At 43.4% G+C, this 22,549-nt stretch overlaps 1 protein-coding gene across 1 annotated transcript in view; it reads left to right on the forward strand.

Moving 5' to 3' along the window:
- The window catches only part of LOC126176560 (carboxypeptidase N subunit 2-like), a 79,965-nt gene that overhangs the window by 22,058 nt on the left and 35,358 nt on the right, over positions 1-22,549 (forward strand). The gene's annotated exons all lie outside the window — the stretch shown is intronic.

Consider the following 22,549-nt stretch of genomic DNA (forward strand, 5'->3'; position numbering starts at 1 on the left):
AAGAAAGTAAATTGGAAAAAGAAAACACTACTTGGCAAGCACCCGTATCATCTAACACAGCCACACATCGATCAAGACGCATCCAACACATGGCTAAGAAAAGGCAATATATACAGTGAGACGGAAGGATTCATGATTGCAATACAGGATCAAACATAAACACCAGATATTACAGCAAGCATATTATTAAAAATCCCAATACCACAACAGATAAATGCAGACTTTGCAAACAACAAATAGAAACAGTAGATCACATCACAAGTAGATGTACAATACTAACAAATACAGAATACACGAGCAGACAAGACAATGTAGCAAAAATAATACATCAACAACTTGCCATAAAACATAAACTAATAAAACAGCACCTTCCCACATACAAGTATGCATCACAAAAACTACTGGAGATTGAGGAAAACAGATTATACTGGAACAGAACCATTATAACAGATAAAACAACACCACATAAGAAACCTGACATCATACTCACCAATAAAAAGAAGAAATTAACACAACTAATCGAAATATCCATACCCAATACAACAAATATACAGAAGAAAACAGGAGAAAAAATTGAAAAATACATCCAACTGGCTGAGGAAGTCAAGGACATGTGGCATCAGGATAAAGTTAACATTATACCAATTATACTATCAACTACAGGAATCATACCACACTATATCCACCAGTGATGATAATAATAATGTAGAAAAATATTTAGTGAGGGCAGTGAGGAACAAAAGCGTTCCCAAAAATGTGATATTAGAGAGACGTCTGCTTCTGTAGTCGTATTACTGTGCATAACAAAACAGTTGCTCCCGCAATGCGCAGTGAGGACAGATAACTGAAAGGCAAAGATAAACATTACATCAAGTGTCCAGTTTTATTCTCATCCCGCCTCGTTCATCAAGACAGGGGATCTAAAGGTTTTAGTTCGCGCGGGCCGCATTGTCACAACGTGAATACATTGTTGGTTACACATTTTCCTTTTCACCACTATAATGGTATTGAATAAAGAACACGTAAATACTCAATACTTTTTTTCTATTTTGTTTATAAAATAGTTGAAACATACCTTCAAGTGAAACATGCTTAATAATTTAGTGAAAGGAACATGTTTAATGTTTTGAAGCACAGCTTTTTAATAAGAATTTAGACTAGCTTCTACTGATATGCAGAAGGGGTTATTTATATCAACTAGGCACTACTTCTCTAATTTAAAGAAAAAAGGGCTGACGCAACATAAAGCATTGAAGACGAAGTTTTTCCGTATTAATTAGTAGACAGATTTACGATCGCACAGTTCTCGGAATACTGTATGAAGCCGGCGTCATCTAAGCAAAGTGCAGTCAAGGAAACTTTATGACTCTTCAATCTGGATGAAAACACAGAACAAAATCCATACATGTTGAATTTTGTTTACATAATGAAACGATAGTGTTTCATGAAACTTCACGGCAGATTAGAACTATGTGCTGGACCGAGACTCGAACTCAGAACCTTTGCCTGTCTCGGAAAAGTGCTCTACCAACTGATTTACCCAAGCATGACTCACGACCTATCCCCACAGCTTTAATTCCGCCAGTACGTCGTCACCTACCTTCGAAACTTCACAGAAGCTCTCCTGCGAGTCTTGCAGAAGTAGCACTCCTGGAGAACATGGGTAGCTCAGTTGGTACGGCACTTGCCCGCGAAAGGTGAAGGTCGCCAGTTAAAGTCTCGGACGGGCACACGTTTTAATCTACCAGGAAGTTTCCTATCAGTGCACACTCCGCTGCAGACTGAAACTTTCATTCTAATAGTGTTTCACATTGCCAAAAATGTTACTTTAGAGCAGCATCAGCAGCTGTAATCGTATCACCTTGAACAACAAACAAGTTGTTCTCGCACAGCGCAGTAATCGACTGTTTGATCGTGGCTCAGTTCTTACCTTTAAAACACGTTAACATAATTGGAAAAAGTGGTTCAAATGGCTCTGAGCACTATGGGACTTAACTGCTGAGGTCATCAGTCCCCTAGGACTTAGAACTACTTAAACCTAACTAACCTAAGGACATCACACACAACCATGCCCGAGGCAGGATTCGAACCTGCGACCGTAGCGGTCGCGCGGTTCCAGACTGCAGCGCCTAGAACTGCTCGGCCACTCCGGCCGGCTAACATAATTGGAGCTATGTGTTTCAGCTAGATAGTTTTCTAACGCATCTTACTGAAGGAATACCACATAAAACTTTGATAGCTTTGTTCCATTACAATGACTAATTATTTATCTCTTTGTGTATCCATCTTTATATAGATGGCAGCGTGACCTCGGCTGTTCGGTACGGAATGTCAAATCGAGACACCTTTCAGCTACCTGAGTTCCAAAATAGTTATTTTATTAAGCAATCAGTTTCGGCGATATATCTGGTCCAGTCAAAATAGGGGCCAGCATTCAATGACTGGTGTCCGTAGATATCTCTACAGATTCCAGTCGTGAAATGCTAGTTCCTATTTTGACTGGACCAGAGGTGGGAATCTTCCTGCACGTCAGTCAGGTGACCTGAAGATGGTGTAATATATCGCCGAAACTGTTTCCTCAGTAAAATAACAATTTTTGATTTGATATTCCAAATGTTATATGTGGTATACTCGTACTTTCGGACATTTTGATACTGCAGCCACTATAAATCAAGATGGAAATGAATTAAAGACATTTACAGCCAGTGCCCATTAATTTATATTATCGGTAAATTTCCGATCCCCGTCCGGCACAAATTTTCAAATTGCCCCCAATGGGGCAAATAGTGGCTTTAATTCCTTTGCGTCTTATAATGACTAAGGCTGTTAACTATACAGGTCGCTGGAAGTAGCATCGCGTGCTGTAGGTTACCAACAACTGGCTTCAGTTTTTGGATTGTAATAGGGGAAGTTGCTATATCTTTCTAGTGCCTTTCGTGATAGCAATTAAGAAGAAAATATGTAGAAACTATTCCTCTAAAATTTCATTAACAATTCGCATCAGAACAGCAATTACTATGTTTTTGTTTTGTTGGAAGTTCCTATGACCTCGGAAGTGAGTCGCAGTAAGATTTTTATGTGCTATAAAATAAATAACATCTTCCATACGCCGTAATAAATGTATTAAATCATACAAATCCGCACAAATCTTAGTTTTAATGAACCTCTACGTTAGTCCTCACTTAATTATTATCCTGTTATAATTTTAATCATTGATCTAAGCTGTGAAGATATCACATGTAATGTCAAATGCAGCGACAACTCTTTTGAGAATCTGAGCATCCAGTTAATTAGAGCAGTCTTCGCTAAAAATTTGAGCTTGTATAATTGCTGGTTCATACATGCCATCCTATGAGCTGGTTCGACGTCAAATAATCCGAGAAGTGAACCTGTGCAATTTAATGATAAAACGGATCAGTATAACACTTCACACGAGGACGACGTACCGATGATTGTAAAACGCTTTAAACTAGGATTCCAGTCACCTTTCCACTGATGGGATTGTATTACAAGAGAATCAGTGGAGATTGAACTGGGAGAAAATTTAATCAACAGAGATATTGTTTCTCAAAGCAGAAATACCAGCGATCCTGTTGTGTCTGTAAGTCGTACACAGCACAGTTAACGAACTAGAAATAGCAGCGCGAAAGGGCTGTTCGACACGTGGCATCACAGACGAAACGGTAGCATGTCAAACACACCGTGTCTCGTGTACAAAGGTTCCCCCCATTCATGCGCGGTCTTCTCAGCTGCAAAGGAAATCAGAAAGCAACCATCCCTCATTACAGTAAAACTCGATCTACCATGTCTAAAACAGCTTCAGATTATGTTTAAAGCTTGTTGGAAGTGCTCTCAAAAACAAACCCTGGAATAGCATAGGGTGGGTTATTTGCGCTGCATTTTAATAATCGTATTTTTTCCTCGCATCTCAATATTTCCGACTTCATATGATATAATTATGCAGATATTTTCCGTGGTATGTGGATAATGTCTGCAAAATTTGTTGCAAATAAAGTAATATAGAAGTAATAAAACATCATGTCCAATGCTGATGTTTTCCAGCAGGAACAGCGAAGATGTGGTAAGCGATAAACGTTTCTCCTTTTATCATTTTAGGAGGGTATTAGAGAAAAAACGTTTCATGAAGAACTCTTTCTAACTGTAATGCTTGACTTGCTGTCTTTAACACCAGATTCTGGTTCATAACGAATAGATTGACACAGTATTTAAAAATTTTTTAATTCGGTCAATATAATGCTGGAATGCTGGAAATAAGAATTTTGTTGTCTGTAGAAGCGTTTAGATAGACAAACTGCAACTGCAACTACGTGACTGGGTAACCGTTTTAGTCGTTTAGTATAGTACATAGTATAGTATATACATAGTATAGTATAGTACATAGTATAGTATAATATAGTACATAGTACCCCTCCCCCCCCTCCCCCATGAACCATGGACCTTGCCGTTGGTGGGCAGGCTTGCGTGCCTCAGCGGTACAGATAGCCGTACCGTAGGTGCAACCACAAGGGAGGGGTATCTGTTGAGAAGCCAGACAAACACGTGGTTCCTGAAGAGGGGCAGCAGCCTTTTCAGTAGTTGCAGGGGCAACAGTCTGGATGATTGACTGATCTGGCCTTGTAACACTAACCAAAACGGCATTGCTGTGCTGGTACTGCGAACAGCTGAAAGCAAGGGGAAACTACAGCCGTAATTTTTCCCGAGGGCATGCAGCTTTACTGTATGGTTAAATGATGATGGCGTCCTCTTGGGTATAATATTCCGGAGGTAAAATAGTCCCCCATTCAGATCTCCGAGAGGGGACTACTCAAGCGGACGTCGTTATCCGGAGAAAAAAAAACTGGCGTTCTACGGATCGGAGCGTGGAATGTCAGGTCCCTTAATCGGGCAGGCAGGTTAGAAAATATAAAAAGGGAAATGGATAGGTTAAAGTTAGATATAGTGGGAATTAGTGAAGTTCGGTGGCAGAAGGAACAAGACTTTTGGTCAGGCGAATACAGGGTTATAAATACAAAGTCAAATAGGGGTAATGCAGGAGTAGGTTTAATAATTAATTTAAAAAAATAGCAATGCGGGTTAGCTACTACAAACAGGAACGCATTATTGTGGCCAAGATAGACACGAAGCCCACGCCTTCTACAGTAGTACAAGTTTATATGCCAACTAGCTCTGCAGATGACGAAGAAATTGAAGAAATGTATGATGAAATAAAAGAAATTATTCAGATAGTGAAGGGAGACGAAAATGTAATAGTCATTGGTGACTGGAGTTCGGTAGTAGGAAAAGGAAGAGAAGGAAACGTAGTAGGTGAATATGGATTGGGGGTAAGAAATGAAAGAGGAAGCCGCCTGGTAGAATTTTGTGCAGAGCATAACTTAATCATAGCTAACACTTGGTTCATGAATCATGAAGGAAGGTAGTATACATGGAAGAACCCTGGAGATACCAAAAGGTATCAGCTAGATTATATAATGGTAAGACAGAGATTTAGGAACCACGTTTTAAATTATAAGACATTTTCAGGGGCAGATGTGGACTCTGACCACAATCTGTGAACTGTAGATTAAAACTGAAGAAACTGCAAAAAGGTGGGAATTTAAGGAGATGGGACCTGGATAAACTGAGTAAACCAGAGGTTGTACAAAGTTTCAGGGAGAGCGTAAGGGAACAAATGGCAGGAATGGGGGAAAGAAATACAGTAGAAGAAGAATGGGTAGCTTTAAGGGATGAAATAGTGAAGGCAGCAGAGAATCAAGTAGGTAAAAAGACGAGGGCTAGTAGAAATCCTTGGGTAACCGAAGAAATATTGAATTTAATGGATGAAAGGAGAAATATAAAATGCAGTAAATGAAGCAGGCAAAAAGGAATACAAACGTCTCAAAAATGAGATCGACAGGAAGTGCAAAATGGCTAAGCAGGGATGGCAAGAGGACAAATGTAAGGATGTAGAGGCTTATCTCACTAGGGGTAAGATAGATACTGCCTACAGGAAAATTAAGGAGACCTTTGGAGATAAGACAACCACTTTTATGAATATCAAGAACTCAGATAGAAACCCAGTTCTAAGCAAAGAATGGAAAGTAGAAAGGTGGAAGGAGTATATAGAGGGTCTATACAGGGGCGATGTACTTGAGGACAATATTGTGGAAATGGAAGAGGATGTAGATGAAGATGAAATGGGAGATATGATACTGCGTGAAGAGTTCGACAGAGCACTGAAATACCTGAGTCGAAACAAGGTCCCCGGAGTAGACAACATTCCATTAGAACTACTACGACCTTTGGAGAGCCAGTCCTGACAGAACTCTACCATCTGGTGAACAAGATGTATGAGACAGGCGAAATACCCTCAGTCTTCACGAAAAATATAATAATCCCAATCCCAAAGAAAGCAGGTGTTGACAGATGTAAAAATAACCAAACTATCAGTTTAATAAGTCACGGCTGCAAAATACTAACGCGAATTCTTTACAGACGAATGGAAAAACTAGTAGAAGCCGACCTTGGGGAAGATCAGTTTGGATTCCGTAGAAATATTGGAACACGTGAGGCAATACTGACCCTACAGCTTATCTTAGAAGCTAGGTTAAGGAAAGGCAAACCTACGTTTCTAGCATTTGTAGACTTAGAGAAAGCTTTTGACAATGTTGACTGGAATACTCTCTTTCAAATTCTCAAGGTGGCAGGGGTAAAATACAGGGAGCGAAAGGCTATTTACAATTTGTATAGAAACCAAATGGCAGTTATAAGTGTTGAGGGGCATGAAAGGGAAGCAGTGGTTGGGAAGGGAGTGAGGCAGGGTTGTAGCCTCTCCCCGATGTTATTCAATCTGTATATTGAGCAAGCAGTGAAGGAAACAAAAGAAAAATTCGGTGTAGGTGTTAAAATCCATGGAGAAGAAATAAAATCTTTGAGGTTCGCCGATGACATCGTAATTCTGGCAGAGACAGCAAAGGACTTGGAAGAGCAGTTGAACGGAATGGACAGTGTCTTGAAAGGAGGGTATAAGATGAACATCAACAAAAGCGAAACGAGGATAATGGAATGTAGTCGAATTAAGTCGAGTGACGCTGAGGGAATTAGATTAGGAAATGAAACACTTAAAGTAGTAAAGGAGTTTTGCTATTTGGGGAGCAAAATAACTGATGATGGTCGAAGTAGAGAGGATATAAAATGTAGACTGGCAATGGCAAGGAAAGCGTTTCTGAAGAAGAAAAATTTGTTAACATCGAGTATAGATTTAAATGCCAGGAAGTCATTTCTGAAAGTATTTGTATGGAGTGTAGCCATGTATGGACGTGAAACGTGGACGATAAATAGTTTAGACAAAAAGAGAATAGAAGCTTTTGAAATGTGGTGCTACAGAAGAATGCTGAAAATTAGATGGGTAGATCACATAACTAATGAGGAGGTATTGAATAGAATTGTGGAGAAGAGGAGCTTGTGCACAACTTGGCCAGAAAAAGGGATCGGTTGGTAGGACATGTTCTGAGACATCGACGGACCACCAATTTAGTATTGGAGGGCAGCGTGGAGGGTAAAAATCGTAGAGGGAGACCAAGAGATGAATACACTAAGCAGATTCAGAAGGATGTAAGTTGCAGTAGGTACTGGGAGATGAAGAAGTTTGCACAGGATAGAGTAGCATGGAGAGCTGCATCAAACCAGTCTCAGGACTGAAGACCACAACAACAACATAGTACATATGTGATAATACAGCCCTGAAACCAACCTTTGATGGCTTATCTGATATCTAGACGAATGAGGTAAGGAAGCGTATACCGAGTAGCAGTTTGTTTCGAAAAAAAAAAATGAAATTACATACAGGGTGCTTAAGGTGTGTCCCTCAAGTCTTTCAAGCTGTAGTTCAGGCCAAAACTAGAAACAAAAACTTGTTATGGGATATACATATTACGTCAAGGACGGACTGTACTCGCGTCATGGCCTAGATGTCGCCGTATACCTCGCACATATCCCACGCCGGATGGCGGAGCGAGTGTTGTAATGACAAGAAACCGATCCTGAAAGAAGTGTACGGAGAATCGGAGGTGCTAAAACTTTCTGCATATCGCTTACAGCGTGTGCTAGCTACGGCGCCACAACGTTATGATGCAAAAATACAGTTGTGCCAATGGATTCTGAGAAGGAACCTGAATATCAGCCCACCACATCTTGCCTTGTATTTACGGATAATACAGGATTCACAAAGAGCTTGATAATAAATTACTGCAGCAAACTAGTATGGGTTGATGCAAATTTTCGATCATTGAAACGAGGTATCAAGCTCGCTTTAGTATCAATGTGTGGGTAGGAATTATGATAGAGAGTCTCGTAGGTTAAACTACTTTAGTGGTTAAAATAACACTTGCTCTATCACAAATACTTACCGGAACTTGCACCCATGTTGCTGGAGCAATTTGCCCTAGCATAAAGACAACGGATGTTGGATACGCACGACAGAGCAACATCTAATTTTCTACAGTGCTGGGTACGTCCCCGGTAGCTGAGTGGTCAGCGTGACAGACTGTCAATCCAAAGGGCCCGGGTCGGAAATTTTCTCCGCTCAGGGACTGGATGTTGTGTTGTTCTAATCATCATCATTTCATCCCCATCGACGCGCAGGTCGCCGAAGTGGCGACAAATCGAAAGACCTGCACCAGGCGAACGGTCTACTCGACGGGAGGCCCTAGTCACACGACGTTTCATTGTCATTACAGTGCTGGACCAAAGTAGCGCTTCTCGCAACCACGACTTCCGGTCGCCACGCGCTCGCACAGCGCCAGCGCGCCCTATCAGTCCCGACTGCCGCGACGGGAAATCAATTTTTCTGCAACACGGGCCTAGTAATACTAGGGCCCGTGTTGCCCGGCAGCCTCGTCCAGCGGCTAAGTCCCGTTCAAGGTCACCCGCCTAGCGTGCAACCAAGAGCGGCACGGCCACCAAAACAAAAATTGAATAGATTTTTTTTTAATAAAATAAGGGAAGGAGATAAGGAAAAGAGATAAGGAAAGGAGAGAACAAACTTTATTGCCTATAATAAATCATACAATCACCGTTGATCTTTATTTTACAATTGCCATTGCCGACTTTCGCCCATATAAAGAGATACTCATCAGCATTTAACTTCTTCCTTCTCGTAGTCAAAACAAATGCCATGCTTGGAACAAGAGTACCATAAGGCTGTTTAGCCAAGAGTCCTGTAGTCTCAGTTATACTCCACGTCTTCCAAGCCAAAATGTTAGCATCTGGAAATGCTTCAAGGCCACCATAATCTGCATGATTGCCCCATACAACAGCAAGTGTCAGCCAGGTACTACCTCCAAACACTGCTTGTACATCACAGGTAAAGTTCAGATGGAGTCCACGAAAAACATTTGGACCTCCAATCAATTGCTGTTTATTAAACTGCCCAGCCAAGTGAATATCAATAGCCTTCAAACTGCGATACACAGGTACACTGCGCCGCCAGCGACGACAGTAACCACGTGGCCCGGAGAACCGATTTCCAGGGTACAAGGAAACATAGCAGAGGAAAGCAAATACAATACTAACCTGACTATAGTATATATTGAAAGTCACCACAGTTCATTTCTTGGCACTTTTTGGCCCTGGTCAGCACGTTGGTGAAGGTGGATCGAAGCTGGACTGCTGGACTTCCTGTAGTCTCACCGAAATGTTCTGCTGCAGTTCTTGAAGACTGTGAGGGTTGTTGTGAATACACCTTAGACTTGAGAGCTCCCCAAAAACAGTAATCGCACACTGACAGATCAGGTGACCCGAGTGGCCAGCTAGGGCCGCGACCAGACTGATCCCTGCTAACAACTCTCGTCAGGCCTGAAGATTGTGTAAATGTGCCTGTATGGGCAGTTGTTTCATCCTTTTGGACGTAACTGTAGGTCTTTTCCTCCTCCGTTAATGCTGCCACAAATGGTTTCAAAATGTTAGCAATGTCACGCGCCGAAGTCAGCATCTCATGGAAGAAGGTGGGACCAATAATGCGGCGTGCAGACATTGCACACCAAACCCCCAACCTTCTGATAATGCAATGGTGCTTCGTAGAAGATATGCGGTTTCTCTGCTGCTCAGAACCTGTGATTATGAGTTGACGTAACCACTCCAGTGAAATCAGGCTTCACCAGACAAAAAGAATGCCCAAGCATTCGTTGTCAGCTCAGTGAACAGCCTCTTAAAAAAACTAGAGGCGCTGAGATGCATCTGCTGGTTTTAATGCACGAACAACTGATATTCGGCAGGGATAGATGTGCAGGTCCATGTGGAGTGTTCGTCCGCATGATCGACGTTACGTGCCGATCTCTTGCGTCAGGCCCGGGTTGATTACATAGAACTCTGAAGTGAAATGCAGCCCCATATTCAGGAGTACGTTTCGGAATGTTTTTTGACTTGTTCAAAGCAGGTCCTGTGTAACGCAATTTTCAGTCTAAGCGTTGCATGGTACTCTTTCCTGGCACTTAGACACAAGCAAACGACTGACCACACCGTTTCCACGACTTTGTTGTCACGTAACTCTCCGCAGCAGACACCTGCTGCTCCATTGTGAGTGCCATTGTCCTCTTTACACTGTTCCACTCGCGCTGACACAGTCTGCACTACGCTCTGAACCCGTGTGGATCACGTGCCAGGCGTACACGTGGTGTGGGCGTCACGGTGTGCGTTATATGCGTACATTCACGTCCAATCATATCCACTTGTCCGGTCTATTTTTACTTGCTCCATCTTACACTTCTCGCATGGTCGGAAAGAGAACATGCTTCACCCGTGTGGTACCAATTTTTCGCCACTTGAAACAGGTGAATGTTGCTCTTCGCCAGAGTTTGCTGCCACAGACCAAGATGCTTGCTACCAAAGGAATTCGAGAAGATTCAAGTTCTGGGTGAAATCCATCAGACGGATAGAAACATCCAAAATCTATAGGAGTAAAGTGAACACTGATGACAGACACCCACTTCATTGGCACGAGCCTGTTGCTCAGTGTCTCGGCAGCAGGACAGATAAATGGTTCAAATGGCTCTGATAACTATGGGACTTACCTTCTGAGGTCATCAGTCCCCTAGAACTTACAATTACTTAAACCTGACTAACCTAAGGACATCACACACATCCATGCCAGGATTCGAACCTGCGAACGTAGCGGTCGCGCGGTTCCAGACTGAAGCGCCTAGAACCGCTCAGTCACTCCGGCCGGCCAGGACAGATACTTCAACGCTGAGAGGTCAGAGCTAAACGGGATTGTACTATATTGCAGTGCCTGTGTGAATCTATACTTCGCATCGTAATTCAGAATAACACAGGCACTGCAATATCGCACATATCCGCCGACACCAGGCAAGCGACTTTCAAGCAAATGTCTTACCTGTGTGTGAATATGCATAATGGACATACCAGAACAGGCTGTAGACGAGTGGTTGACGACATATGGAAGTTAATGGCTGGCCGTGAGTCACGCACGTATAACCAAGAGGTAAGGCGATCGCTAGCGACAGACAGGAAATCCGGGTTCGAGTAGCGGTCCGGTACAAAATTTCATTTTCGTCATTCCGTAGCGGTCGCGCGGTTCCAGACTGAAGCGCCTAGAACCGCTCAGTCACTCCGGCCGGCCAGGACAGATACTTCAACGCTGAGAGGTCAGAGCTAAACGGGATTGTACTATATTGCAGTGCCTGTGTGAATCTATACTTCGCATCGTAATTCAGAATAACACAGGCACTGCAATATCGCACATATCCGCCGACACCAGGCAAGCGACTTTCAAGCAAATGTCTTACCTGTGTGTGAATATGCATAATGGACATACCAGAACAGGCTGTAGACGAGTGGTTGACGACATATGGAAGTTAATGGCTGGCCGTGAGTCACGCACGTATAACCAAGAGGTAAGGCGATCGCTAGCGACAGACAGGAAATCCGGGTTCGAGTAGCGGTCCGGTACAAAATTTCATTTTCGTCATTCCATTCTGCAGCTGACGGTTGTCCATATTTGGAAATGCGAGTGAATTAAATGCTCAACCGACACAACCAAACGAGAAGTTCCAGGCAATAGGTAGCCTGTTTTGGCCGACATATAGATTATTTAATCCTTTTTGTTTGGGAATTTGGCAAAGTAAAATTTTCATGTTAAAATTCGGGCTCTGCTAAAACCACGAATGTCCTATACATGTAATACTGTCCCGTATACACCACCTCCTCAGGCATCATGGTTCAAGAGGATACGGCATCAGCAGCCACTGCAGCACTGTATCCTCGGTGAGACGCTACACGTCATGTAATTGTTACCCTAGTGGTTGTCATCGACACGCTGAAAAGAAAGAAAGATCGAATATAAACGTGATGAACTGCTCGAAGAGGTCCTGTACCATTACTTGTCTCGTCGCCTGACATTAGCGCCTTAGGTTTATGACTATAGAGACATTTAAAACATTGGTGCAACGACTCATATCTACAACGTACAACCAATACGGGAGTGAGCCTCCCATGCATGTATTGGATTCTGGGGACTACCGGTAGTGTTGGCACGAGTGATTGACAAGGAGCAGATGATGGATCACTAATATTGAGCAGTAACCTTAACGAGCACCTCTTGTATTGTCAGCGTATGGGAATTATGGGACAGACCCTCCCAAATCCCAACAAGTATTTGCTTCTTAAAATACAATGAAGCACCAAAACCATTATGGCCACTGCCCAGCACGAGACTGGATACCGCCTGGTGGCGTTACGGGCACGTGGTGTGCTATGGAAGGTGTATAAATGGAGCAAAGACCAATGGGCAATCACTTTATCGACGATATGGGGCACAGATGGGGATATCCACTGATAAGCGACTTTGACAAAGAGCACGTTGTTATGGCGAGGCGCATAGGACAAAGCACCTCGGAAACGGCTAAACTAATAGGCCGTTCCTGAGCCACTGTCGAGAGCATCTTTCCAAAATGGCTGAAACCATGAGTAGGTTTGACGTCTACGCCTCATTACACAATGTGGAGGTCGAACGATTGCTCGCTCTGTATCACGAGCTTACAAAAGTCGTCGGACACCTCCTAATATCGTGTCGGACCTTCTTTCGCCCGTGCTGCAACTCGACGTGGCATGGACTCCACCGGGCTTTATACACTCCTGGAAATTGAAATAAGAACACCGTGAATTCATTGTCCCAGGAAGGGGAAACTTTATTGACACATTCCTGGGGTCAGATACATCACATGATCACACTGACAGAACCACAGGCACATAGACACAGGCAACAGAGCATGCACAATGTCGGCACTAGTACAGTGTATATCCACCTTTCGCAGCAATGCAGACTGCTATTCTCCCATGGAGACGATCGTAGAGATGCTGGATGTAGTCCTGTGGAACGGCTTGCCATGCCATTTCCACCTGGCGCCTCAGTTGGACCGGCATTCGTGCTGGACGTGCAGACCGTGTGAGACGACGCTTCATCCAGTCCCAAACATGCTCAATGGGGGACAGATCCAGAGATCTTGCTGGCCAGGGTAGTTGACTTACACCTTCTAGAGCACGTTGGGTGGCACGGGATACATGCGGACGTGCATTGTCCTGTTGGAACAGCAAGTTCCCTTGCCGGTCTAGGAATGGTAGAATGATGGGTTCGATGACGGTTTGGATGCACCGTGCACTATTCAGTGTCCCCTCGACGATCACCAGTGGTGTACGGCCAGTGTAGGAGATCGTTCCCCACACCATGGTGCCGGGTGTTGGCCCTGTGTGCCTCGGTCGTATGCAGTCCTGATTGTGGCGCTCACCTGCATGGCGCCAAACACGCATACGACCATCATTGGCACCAAGGCAGAAGCGACTCTCATCGCTGAAGACGACACGTCTCCATTCGTCCCTCCATTCACGCCTGTCGCGACACCACTGGAGGCGGGCTGCACGATGTTGGGGCGTGAGCGGAAGATGGCCTAACGGTGTGCGGGACCGTAGCCCAGCTTCATGGAGACGGTTGCGAATGGTCCTCGCCGATACCCCAGGAGCAACAGTGTCCCTAATTTGCTGGGAAGTGGCGGTGCGGTCCCCTACGGCACTGCATAGGATCCTACGGTCTTGGCGTGCATCCGTGCGTCGCTGCGGTCCGGTCCCAGGTCGACGGGCACGTGCACCTTCCGCCGACCACTGTTGACAACATCGATGTACTGTGGAGACCTCACGCCCCACGTGTTGAGCAATTCGGCGGTACGTCCACCCGGCCTCCCGCATGCCCACTATATGCCCTCGCTCAAAGTCCGTCAACTGCACATACGGTTCACGTCCATGCTGTCGGGGCATGCTACCAGTGTTAAAGACTGCGATGGAGCTCCGTATGCCACGGCAAACTGGCTGACACTGTCGGCGGCGGTGCACAAATGCTGCGCAGCTAGCGCCATTCGACGGCCAACACCGCGGTTCCTGGTGTGTCCGCTGTGCCGTGCGTGTGATCATTGCTTGTACAGCCCTCTCGCAGTGTCCGGAGCAAGTATGGTGGGTCTGACACACCGGTGTCAATGTGTTCTTTTTTCCATTTCCAGGAGTGTACATCCCCTGCAGAAATGTTGACCGTGCTGCCACTATAGCCGCCCATAATTGCGAAAACTCCATCGTTGTTTGGGAAGTCCATGAATAGCTGAAAATGGTCTCCAAGAAGCCGAACATAACCATTTCCAGCCAATGATTGGTTCAGCTGGGCCAAAGGAGCCAGTTCGTTCGATGTAAACACAGCACACACCACTATGCAGCCCCATCAGCTTGCACAGTGCCTTGTTGACAACTTGGGTCCATGGCTTCGTGGGGTCTGCACCGTACTCGAACACTATCAGCAGCTCTAACCAACTGAAATCGGAGCTCACCTGACCAGGCCACAAGTTTCCAGTCGTCTAGGGTCAAACGGACATGGCCACGAGGCCAGAGTAGGCGTTGTAGGCGATGCCGTGCTGTTAACAAAGGCACTGGCATCCGGCGTCTGCTGGCATAGCCCATTAAATCCATATTTCACCGCACTGTCCTAACGTATACGTTCGTCGTACGTCCCACGTTAATTTCTGTGGTTATTTCACACATTGTTGCTTGTCTTTCAGCACTGACAACTCTACGAGAACGTCGCTCAAAATGGTTCAAATGGCTCTGAGCACTATGGGACTTAACATCTGTGGTCATCAGTCCCCTAGAACTTAGAACTACTTAAACCTAACTAACCTAAGGACATCACACACATCCATGCCCGAGGCAGGATTCGAACCTGCTACCGTAGCGGTCACGCGGTTCCACACTGAAGCGCGTAGAACCGCACGGCCACATCGACCGGCAAACGTCGCTCCTCTCGGTCGTTAAGCGAAGACCGTTGGTCACTGCGTTGTCCTTGGTGAGAGCAAATGCCTGAAATGTTCTCGCCACACTCTTGACACTATTGGTCTCCGAATATTGAATTCATTAACGATTTCCGAAGTGGAATGTGTCATGCTTCAGCTCCAAGCACCACTCTGCGTTCAAAGTCTGTTAATTCCCCTTGTGCAACCGTAATCACCTCCTTTCACTTTCCCCGACTTTCTTTTGGTCTGTTTTCAACTCTAGACCTGTTTGAATGAGGAACGAGGGACTGATGACCCCGTAGTTTGATTTCTTTACTCCCCAAACCAACAAACAATAATCACATAGGAAACCTTTCCATATGAATCATCGGAGTACAAGAGACAGTTCCGTCAATGCACTGATCTTTTATAGCTTGTGTACGTGATATGTACATATCGCTATACCACGACTTTTGCCACCACAGTGTGAAGTAAAATAGGACGGGATTTACTGCAGATATGGTGATGGAGAACAACAGTGGTTCGGAAAGAAGTGTTGTGGAACACACCGTTCAGTGCACCTCGTGGAACATGGAGCTCTGCAGCATACGATCTCCATGTTTTCCCATATTGAACCAACGACTTCATTAGCTACGACTGTGATGGGCACGGATCTATACCAATTTGACCCCTGATCAGATGGATCACGTTTCTTGCTAAACCAGGTCGATAGCTGTGTCCATATAATCCCGGCGGAACGCTAATCGAAGCATGCATAGGTTAGTGTGGACAGTATTGTGCAATGGAGGACATTCACATGGACTACCATGTAACCTATCGTAGCAACCGAAAGCACCATGAAACGTTTGTACAATGTGAAATTTCCTTAGGACCACCTGCATTTCTTCATGTCTTCATGTCTGTTTCCTACCGCGACGGCAATGTCATCTTCCAGCAGAATAACTGTTCATGTGACAAACCCAGGATGGTGCTGCAGTGACTCGAGCAGCAAGATAGTGAACTCACGTTGGTGTTCTGACCAGATTTGTTTGATGTGAACCCAATTAAACAAATTTGTGATACTATCGGTCGTTACTTCAGCACTACAAATTACCGGTCAGTAATTTACGGGAATTGCATCATCTGTATGTAGATATATAGTATCTGATCAAAAGTATCCAAATACCAATTACTGGGTATTAATACGTCCACTCCTTTTTGTAACAGTTTGAACTCTGCTGGAGACACTTTCAATGAAGTATCTAAATGTCTGTAGAGGAATGGTAGCCCATTCTTCCTCAAGAGCCGAAACCAGGAGAGGAAGTAATGCTGGAGGCTGGGTCCGGAGCGAAGTTGACATCCTAACTCATACCAAATGTAATCCATTGGTTTTAGGTCGGGACAATGGACAGGTCAGTCAATTTCAGGAATGTTATTGTGAAAGAAGCATTACTTTTTATTTACTGAGATTGCAGTTTATAGTATCACCCGTTTCCAGGAAGCAATGTCAAATTCAATTATACACATACCCATAGATACAGCTGCTAATCCAAATATCAAGTGAGTAAGAACGACGTCCAAGTACACGAATAGAATAAATCCAAAACCAGGTGTTCGCCACGACATAACGTATGAGTGCGCGCTGAGAAGTAATGCCTCCGAAATTTTTATTGGAAAACTATTAAGGCTTTCTAGATGAAACAAATGTTATTAACATTTTACATCTTTATTCTTCATGTCTGTATATTTATTCCTTAACATATCACTCTGGCGTCGAACAAAATTCTATCAACGAGAGACCAGTTCTTTGATACCATCACTGTACAACGTATGGCTTTGTTGGCGGGTTACAACCTCATCTCTGCTTGCCCACCCCCATCACTATGAAAATGAAGTCCTCGAAGGAGTTCTTCAGGTTTTGAGAACAGCTGAAAATCGGATGTGATCAAGTCGGGACTATATGGATGGTGACTGATGACACTGAACCCAAGGCGTCGGATTGTTGCAGATGTAGCAGTGCTCGTGTGTCGTATGGCATTGTCATGCTGAAGGAAGCTCCATGTATGGACAAACTCTTTGACTTCGAAACTCGATTACAGCAAACTGTTTCTCATTCACCTACACAGCTGCATTACAAGTACCATGTTTAAGCAACAATTCGGAACTCTCTAGCTGCAGACGGCTGAAAATACGTAGATGTGAAGAACAAAGACGTAGAATCTTAATAACGTTTGTTTTGTTTAGAAAGCTTTCAGCGTTTTCACATACAAGATTCGAGGCATTACCTTCCATTACACCTTCGTATTTTCCATGTTCGTTCTGTCCAGTTTGATATTTGGAGAAATAATGTGACAGACAAACACTATGAAGACTGGTGTCGTGGTTTCCAAGACTGCGATCGCAATAAATAAAATAAATATCTAGTTTTGACAGTCGTAATCGGAAACTATCATGTTTAATTCTAAGTATTGTTGGGACGAGCGAGCTGCGGGGCAGCTGGGGGTTCCTTTAACCATGACACCTCTACTGCTGATATCACTTATAACAACGTTTTACAGGTATTTATTGTGTTTCTGATACCGCAAAGATAACAGAAAATACACAAGGAAAAAGTCCAAAAGTCAAACAGTTCTCTTTACTTATCACTGAGATTGGAGGTTAACAATGAGAGCTATTAAGTGCATCGTAGGATTTCCACATGATATCCGTACACACTAAACCGTTGGTGATACCCCTGCAGTGCTCTTCACCACCAGAACGGAAGCCGTTGAGCGCAATATTTCAATTATGCACGCTATTAAACCCCATCACTGTATACCACGTTGGTGACAAGGCAGCTCTTCCAGAATTTGGTGCCGGCCGGGCGTGCCCACGTCAGTAATTCATAACGCTGTAACAAGACCTGTACTGCGCTGTGGTCTGCTGTGCTGTTCTCGCTGCAGCGCCGGACCCTGGCACCGTACCTCAGCCAGATTTACGCGTCGCATTACTGCCTCGCAGGCAGCGCATAACGCTGACAGATGGGCGCGCGGCGCGGGTTAGCGATTCGTAATCGTCAGCCGAAGCACCTCGTGCTTCCCGGGGTTTGACACCGCTGTTCCCGTAGCTTGATAACGCTGCTTTATACACCGAGACACGCTGAATGATACCCTCCACTGGATACAAAGGTTCTCTACGAACATACGCTCTGACCCTGTTTTCAAATTTTACTTCGTGTCATATCATATTGTGTTCTGAATCCCATAGCCTGTCTGTGTAACCGTAGACAGGTGTTTTCCCGTCATACTTCGTCTTACTTCATGCATCCCACCGTTCTCTTTAAATATTTAATATAGCATATATTCGGCTTTTCAAATGAGTTAAATACACTGAATTGAAATGAATGGCTGGATGGATGGATATGAAATCAGTGGACATGGAATGACGTAAAATGATACCAATACAAACTGCGCAGGAGTTCTGAACCTGCAACGTAATGAATATGTAATGACTGAAAATCTGTGCCAGGGAGTCACTCTAATACTAGATCCTTGGTCTTGCCACCAGTAATTTTCCTCTCCAGATGACTAAATTAAAAGTTTTGTGTCTAACACCATAGCTTACCACTTTTTTATTTCCTTCACTCTATTTCCTTAATCCATTACCGCTTGATGGAACTCATGTGTCCCTCTAAAGTAATACGAAGTTTTGAAAATTGGGACGTCTGTATCTTATATCTGTTTAGTGCTAACATGCTTTCGGAAATTGGGGTGAATATATAGACGACTATGAGCGATCAGATGGAGCAGTGTGTGCATATAGTTTGTCTTTGTCACGAAAAGCAGATCAAATCACCGTCTTCTCGTTTCAAGATTGTCTGAAGCAACTAATTGCGTTTTACATCTACATCTACATTTATACTCCGCAAGCCACCCAACGGTGTGTGGCAGAGGGCACTGCCACTGTCATTACCTCCCTTTCCTGTTCCAGTCGCGTATCGTTCGCGGGAAGAACGACTGCCGGAAAGCCTCCGTCCGCGCTCGAATGTCTCTAATTTTACATTTGTGATCTCCTCGGGAGGTATAAGTAAGGGGAAGCAATATATTCGAAACTTCATCCAGAAACGCACCCTCTCGAAACCTGGACAGCAAGCTACACCGCAATGCAGAGCGCCTCTCTTGCAGAGTCTGCCACTTGAGTTTGCTAAACATCTCCGTAACGCTATCACGCTTATCAAATAACCCTGTGACGAAACGCGCCGCTCTTCTTTGGATCTTGTCTATCTCCTCTGTCAACCCGACGTGGTACGGATCCCACATTGAGCAATACTCAAGTATAGGTCGAACGAGTGTTTTGTAAGCTACCTCCTTTGTTGATCGACTACATTTTCTAAGGACTCTCCCAATGAATCTCAACCTGGCACCAGCCTTACCAACAATTAATTTTATATGAGCATTCCACGTCAGATCGTTCCGTACGCATACTCCCAGATATTTTACAGAAGTAACTGCTACTAGTGTTTGTTCTGCTATCATATAATCATACAATAAATGATCATTCTTTCTATGTATTCGCAATATATAACATTTGTCTATGTTAAGGGTCAGTTGCCACTCCCTGCACCAAGTGCCTATCCGTTGCAGATCTTCCTGCATTTTGCTGCACTTTTCTAATGCTGCAACTTCTCTGTATACTACAGCAGCATCCGCGAAAAGCCGCATGGAACTTCCGACACTATCTACTAGCTCATTTATGTATATTGTGAAAAGCAATGGTCGCATAACACTCCCCTGTCGCATGCCAGAAGTTACTTTAACGTTTTCTTATACATGTTAGACGTTGTTTTGAAACATCACCACGCACCTCTATAATTCTGTTGTTCTGTACATGATTTATATGTAGTGGGTCATATATACTCCAGAAAACTTCACAGAATGTAGAAAACATTGGTGTGTGAAATGTCAAAGCCATCTTCAAATGTTATGTTGAAAACTTGTGTGTAGTATTTCATGTTTTTTATTGTCAGAAGAATAAATGTGTTTTGGTACTGATTCGTTATACATGTTTCCGTAATCGCCAGTCCGATAAAATCAAACCGAAATTAAATATTTAACTCTGAATGTCCTAGGTGCACATGTAAGCGTGAATATAATAAGGTTTAGGGTCATGTGTGTCCCACTTCGCCGGTTTTCAAAATCGGCCAGCTTAAAAGTTTTTTGATAGCGGAAGTGTATTATTTATCACAAAGGAAGACAGATTTTTACCTTTTATTTTTGAAATATATGCTAAATAAATTTTAACCACGAAAGGGCTAAGATGTCTCCTTCCACCTCTGCATTGGAGAAAATCATTCTATTTATTTTGTGACAAACACGTTTTGTTATTTTCTGCTGTGGACTGTAGTAACACGATTATCGTAGTTATTAACTATTACACTTTATTACCTCCATCTTTGCTAACTCGACATAAGAATTCAGATAGCAAACAATTTCAATCCGTCTTCTCTGCAGTGTAACGAAATTAATATTGGTATCGAATTGTATATTTGCTGGTTCCGTTTTGTACAAAGTGAGGCTGAAAGAATAATAGGCTACGTCGAGCAGCGATGGCGACTGTTGTAATTTTCTAATATATCTGTCGTCAGTAGCATTTATTAAATCGTCGTTGAGCGGCACAGAACTTCTACATTAGGTCCGAAAATCATAAATCAAATTTTCCTCTCCTAAATCTATATCCAAATTCTTAAATAATTTACTAACCTTTTTTCGTACGACGGAGAAACACCTCTCCAGGCATCAGAGTATAATAAAAATTATGATGTGTTATTCCAATAAAATTAATTTCCGTGCGCTCCACAATATTCAATAAATGCACATTCAGAGAAAATACTTCATTATCTACCCAGCACCAGTAAACATTTACTGGCACCATAAACTTTGTATATTTGAATGCACTAGCCCATCAGATAAAATTAAGTCTACTCAGACTTATTCTAGTAACACAAATTTAAGAATTCCAATACGAGTCGCACGAAAAATAGAAAAAAAACGCGTCAATTTGTGATAGTTACTCAGAGAGACGGAGGCATATGGCCCGTTACGGCTTGTGACTAGATATTCGACTGCGCGGCCCGTCTTTAAAAGGTGTCACACAATCTCTCCGTGATCAGCCGTTACACGAAAAAGAAAAAGAAAATTTCTGTAGTCATATAAGATCCATAAAAATAATTATAAACTCAATAAAAACTTCTATAAACGGTGTCGAATATGCATTAGTTCGGCTGCTGGGAAAAATGAGTGTCACAGATAAGTTTGTGACACTACATTTCTCCGTGGTCAGACTTCTATTTCTTCCTAATGGGATTCGCCTTTTTTGCGTATTTTCCATCTTCCATTTCGATATACGACTTCCCTACGAAAAAGCAAGAAATGGAAGCTAAGGGTTTACATTCCGTCCACGATAAGGTCATTACAGGCGGAGCGCAAGCTCTGAATGGGCAAGTAGATCGACCGCGTCATTTCAAACACACCACTCAGATATTCTTCTTGAGCGATTAAGGCAAACTACAAAAAACCTAAAGCTATATGGCGGGATTAGGGTTTGAACCGCCGCCCTCCAGAAAACGATTCCAGTTTCTTGTCAATGAGCGAACTCTCTCCATTCGAGTATCTTCCAGACGCATCCCTCGACGTAAACTTTCGTTTTCTTCTTGTTAAAGTGTTTACTTGTTAACAGAAACCTTTCGCTAGTTTCTCTGAATTTCTGAACTGTATCGGCTATCTTGAGAAATTGTGCTTCAAAGCAACAAAACTCTGTCACCTGCTAGATTTTTTAGTTATCTAGTTGTGTAATTCTAGTGGTTCTCTGGTAGCTCTCGCTAACTACTTCTAGGAATATTTTTGTTATTTAGTGGCTAATTTCAGAGTGGCATGTTACCTGAATACCAAACCAGTCTGCACATTTAATTAACATTAAAATGTAAAGGCGATAAGAGCAACGGGAGATGTAGAGCTCCTAGTGAAAGAGGTACATGTTTGGTAATAACACATGTCAAAGTGTCAAATAGACCTGTGGATTAGTGTCTTCTATATATTTTTCTTTTCGAGTTGTCATAGTGCGTGTGTTTCGTTACCACATATACACTGAAACAAGCTGAAGGAACAATTCTTTGCTGGGCGGCTTATCGGTAACAAAAATTCAAAATTCCTTTCCTTTTAACATTTGATACTTAATTCCTACGTAGCGGTAATGCT

This window comes from Schistocerca cancellata, chromosome 3, assembly GCF_023864275.1.
Source record: "Schistocerca cancellata isolate TAMUIC-IGC-003103 chromosome 3, iqSchCanc2.1, whole genome shotgun sequence".
In the NCBI taxonomy this organism is placed as follows: Eukaryota; Metazoa; Arthropoda; class Insecta; order Orthoptera; family Acrididae; genus Schistocerca; species Schistocerca cancellata.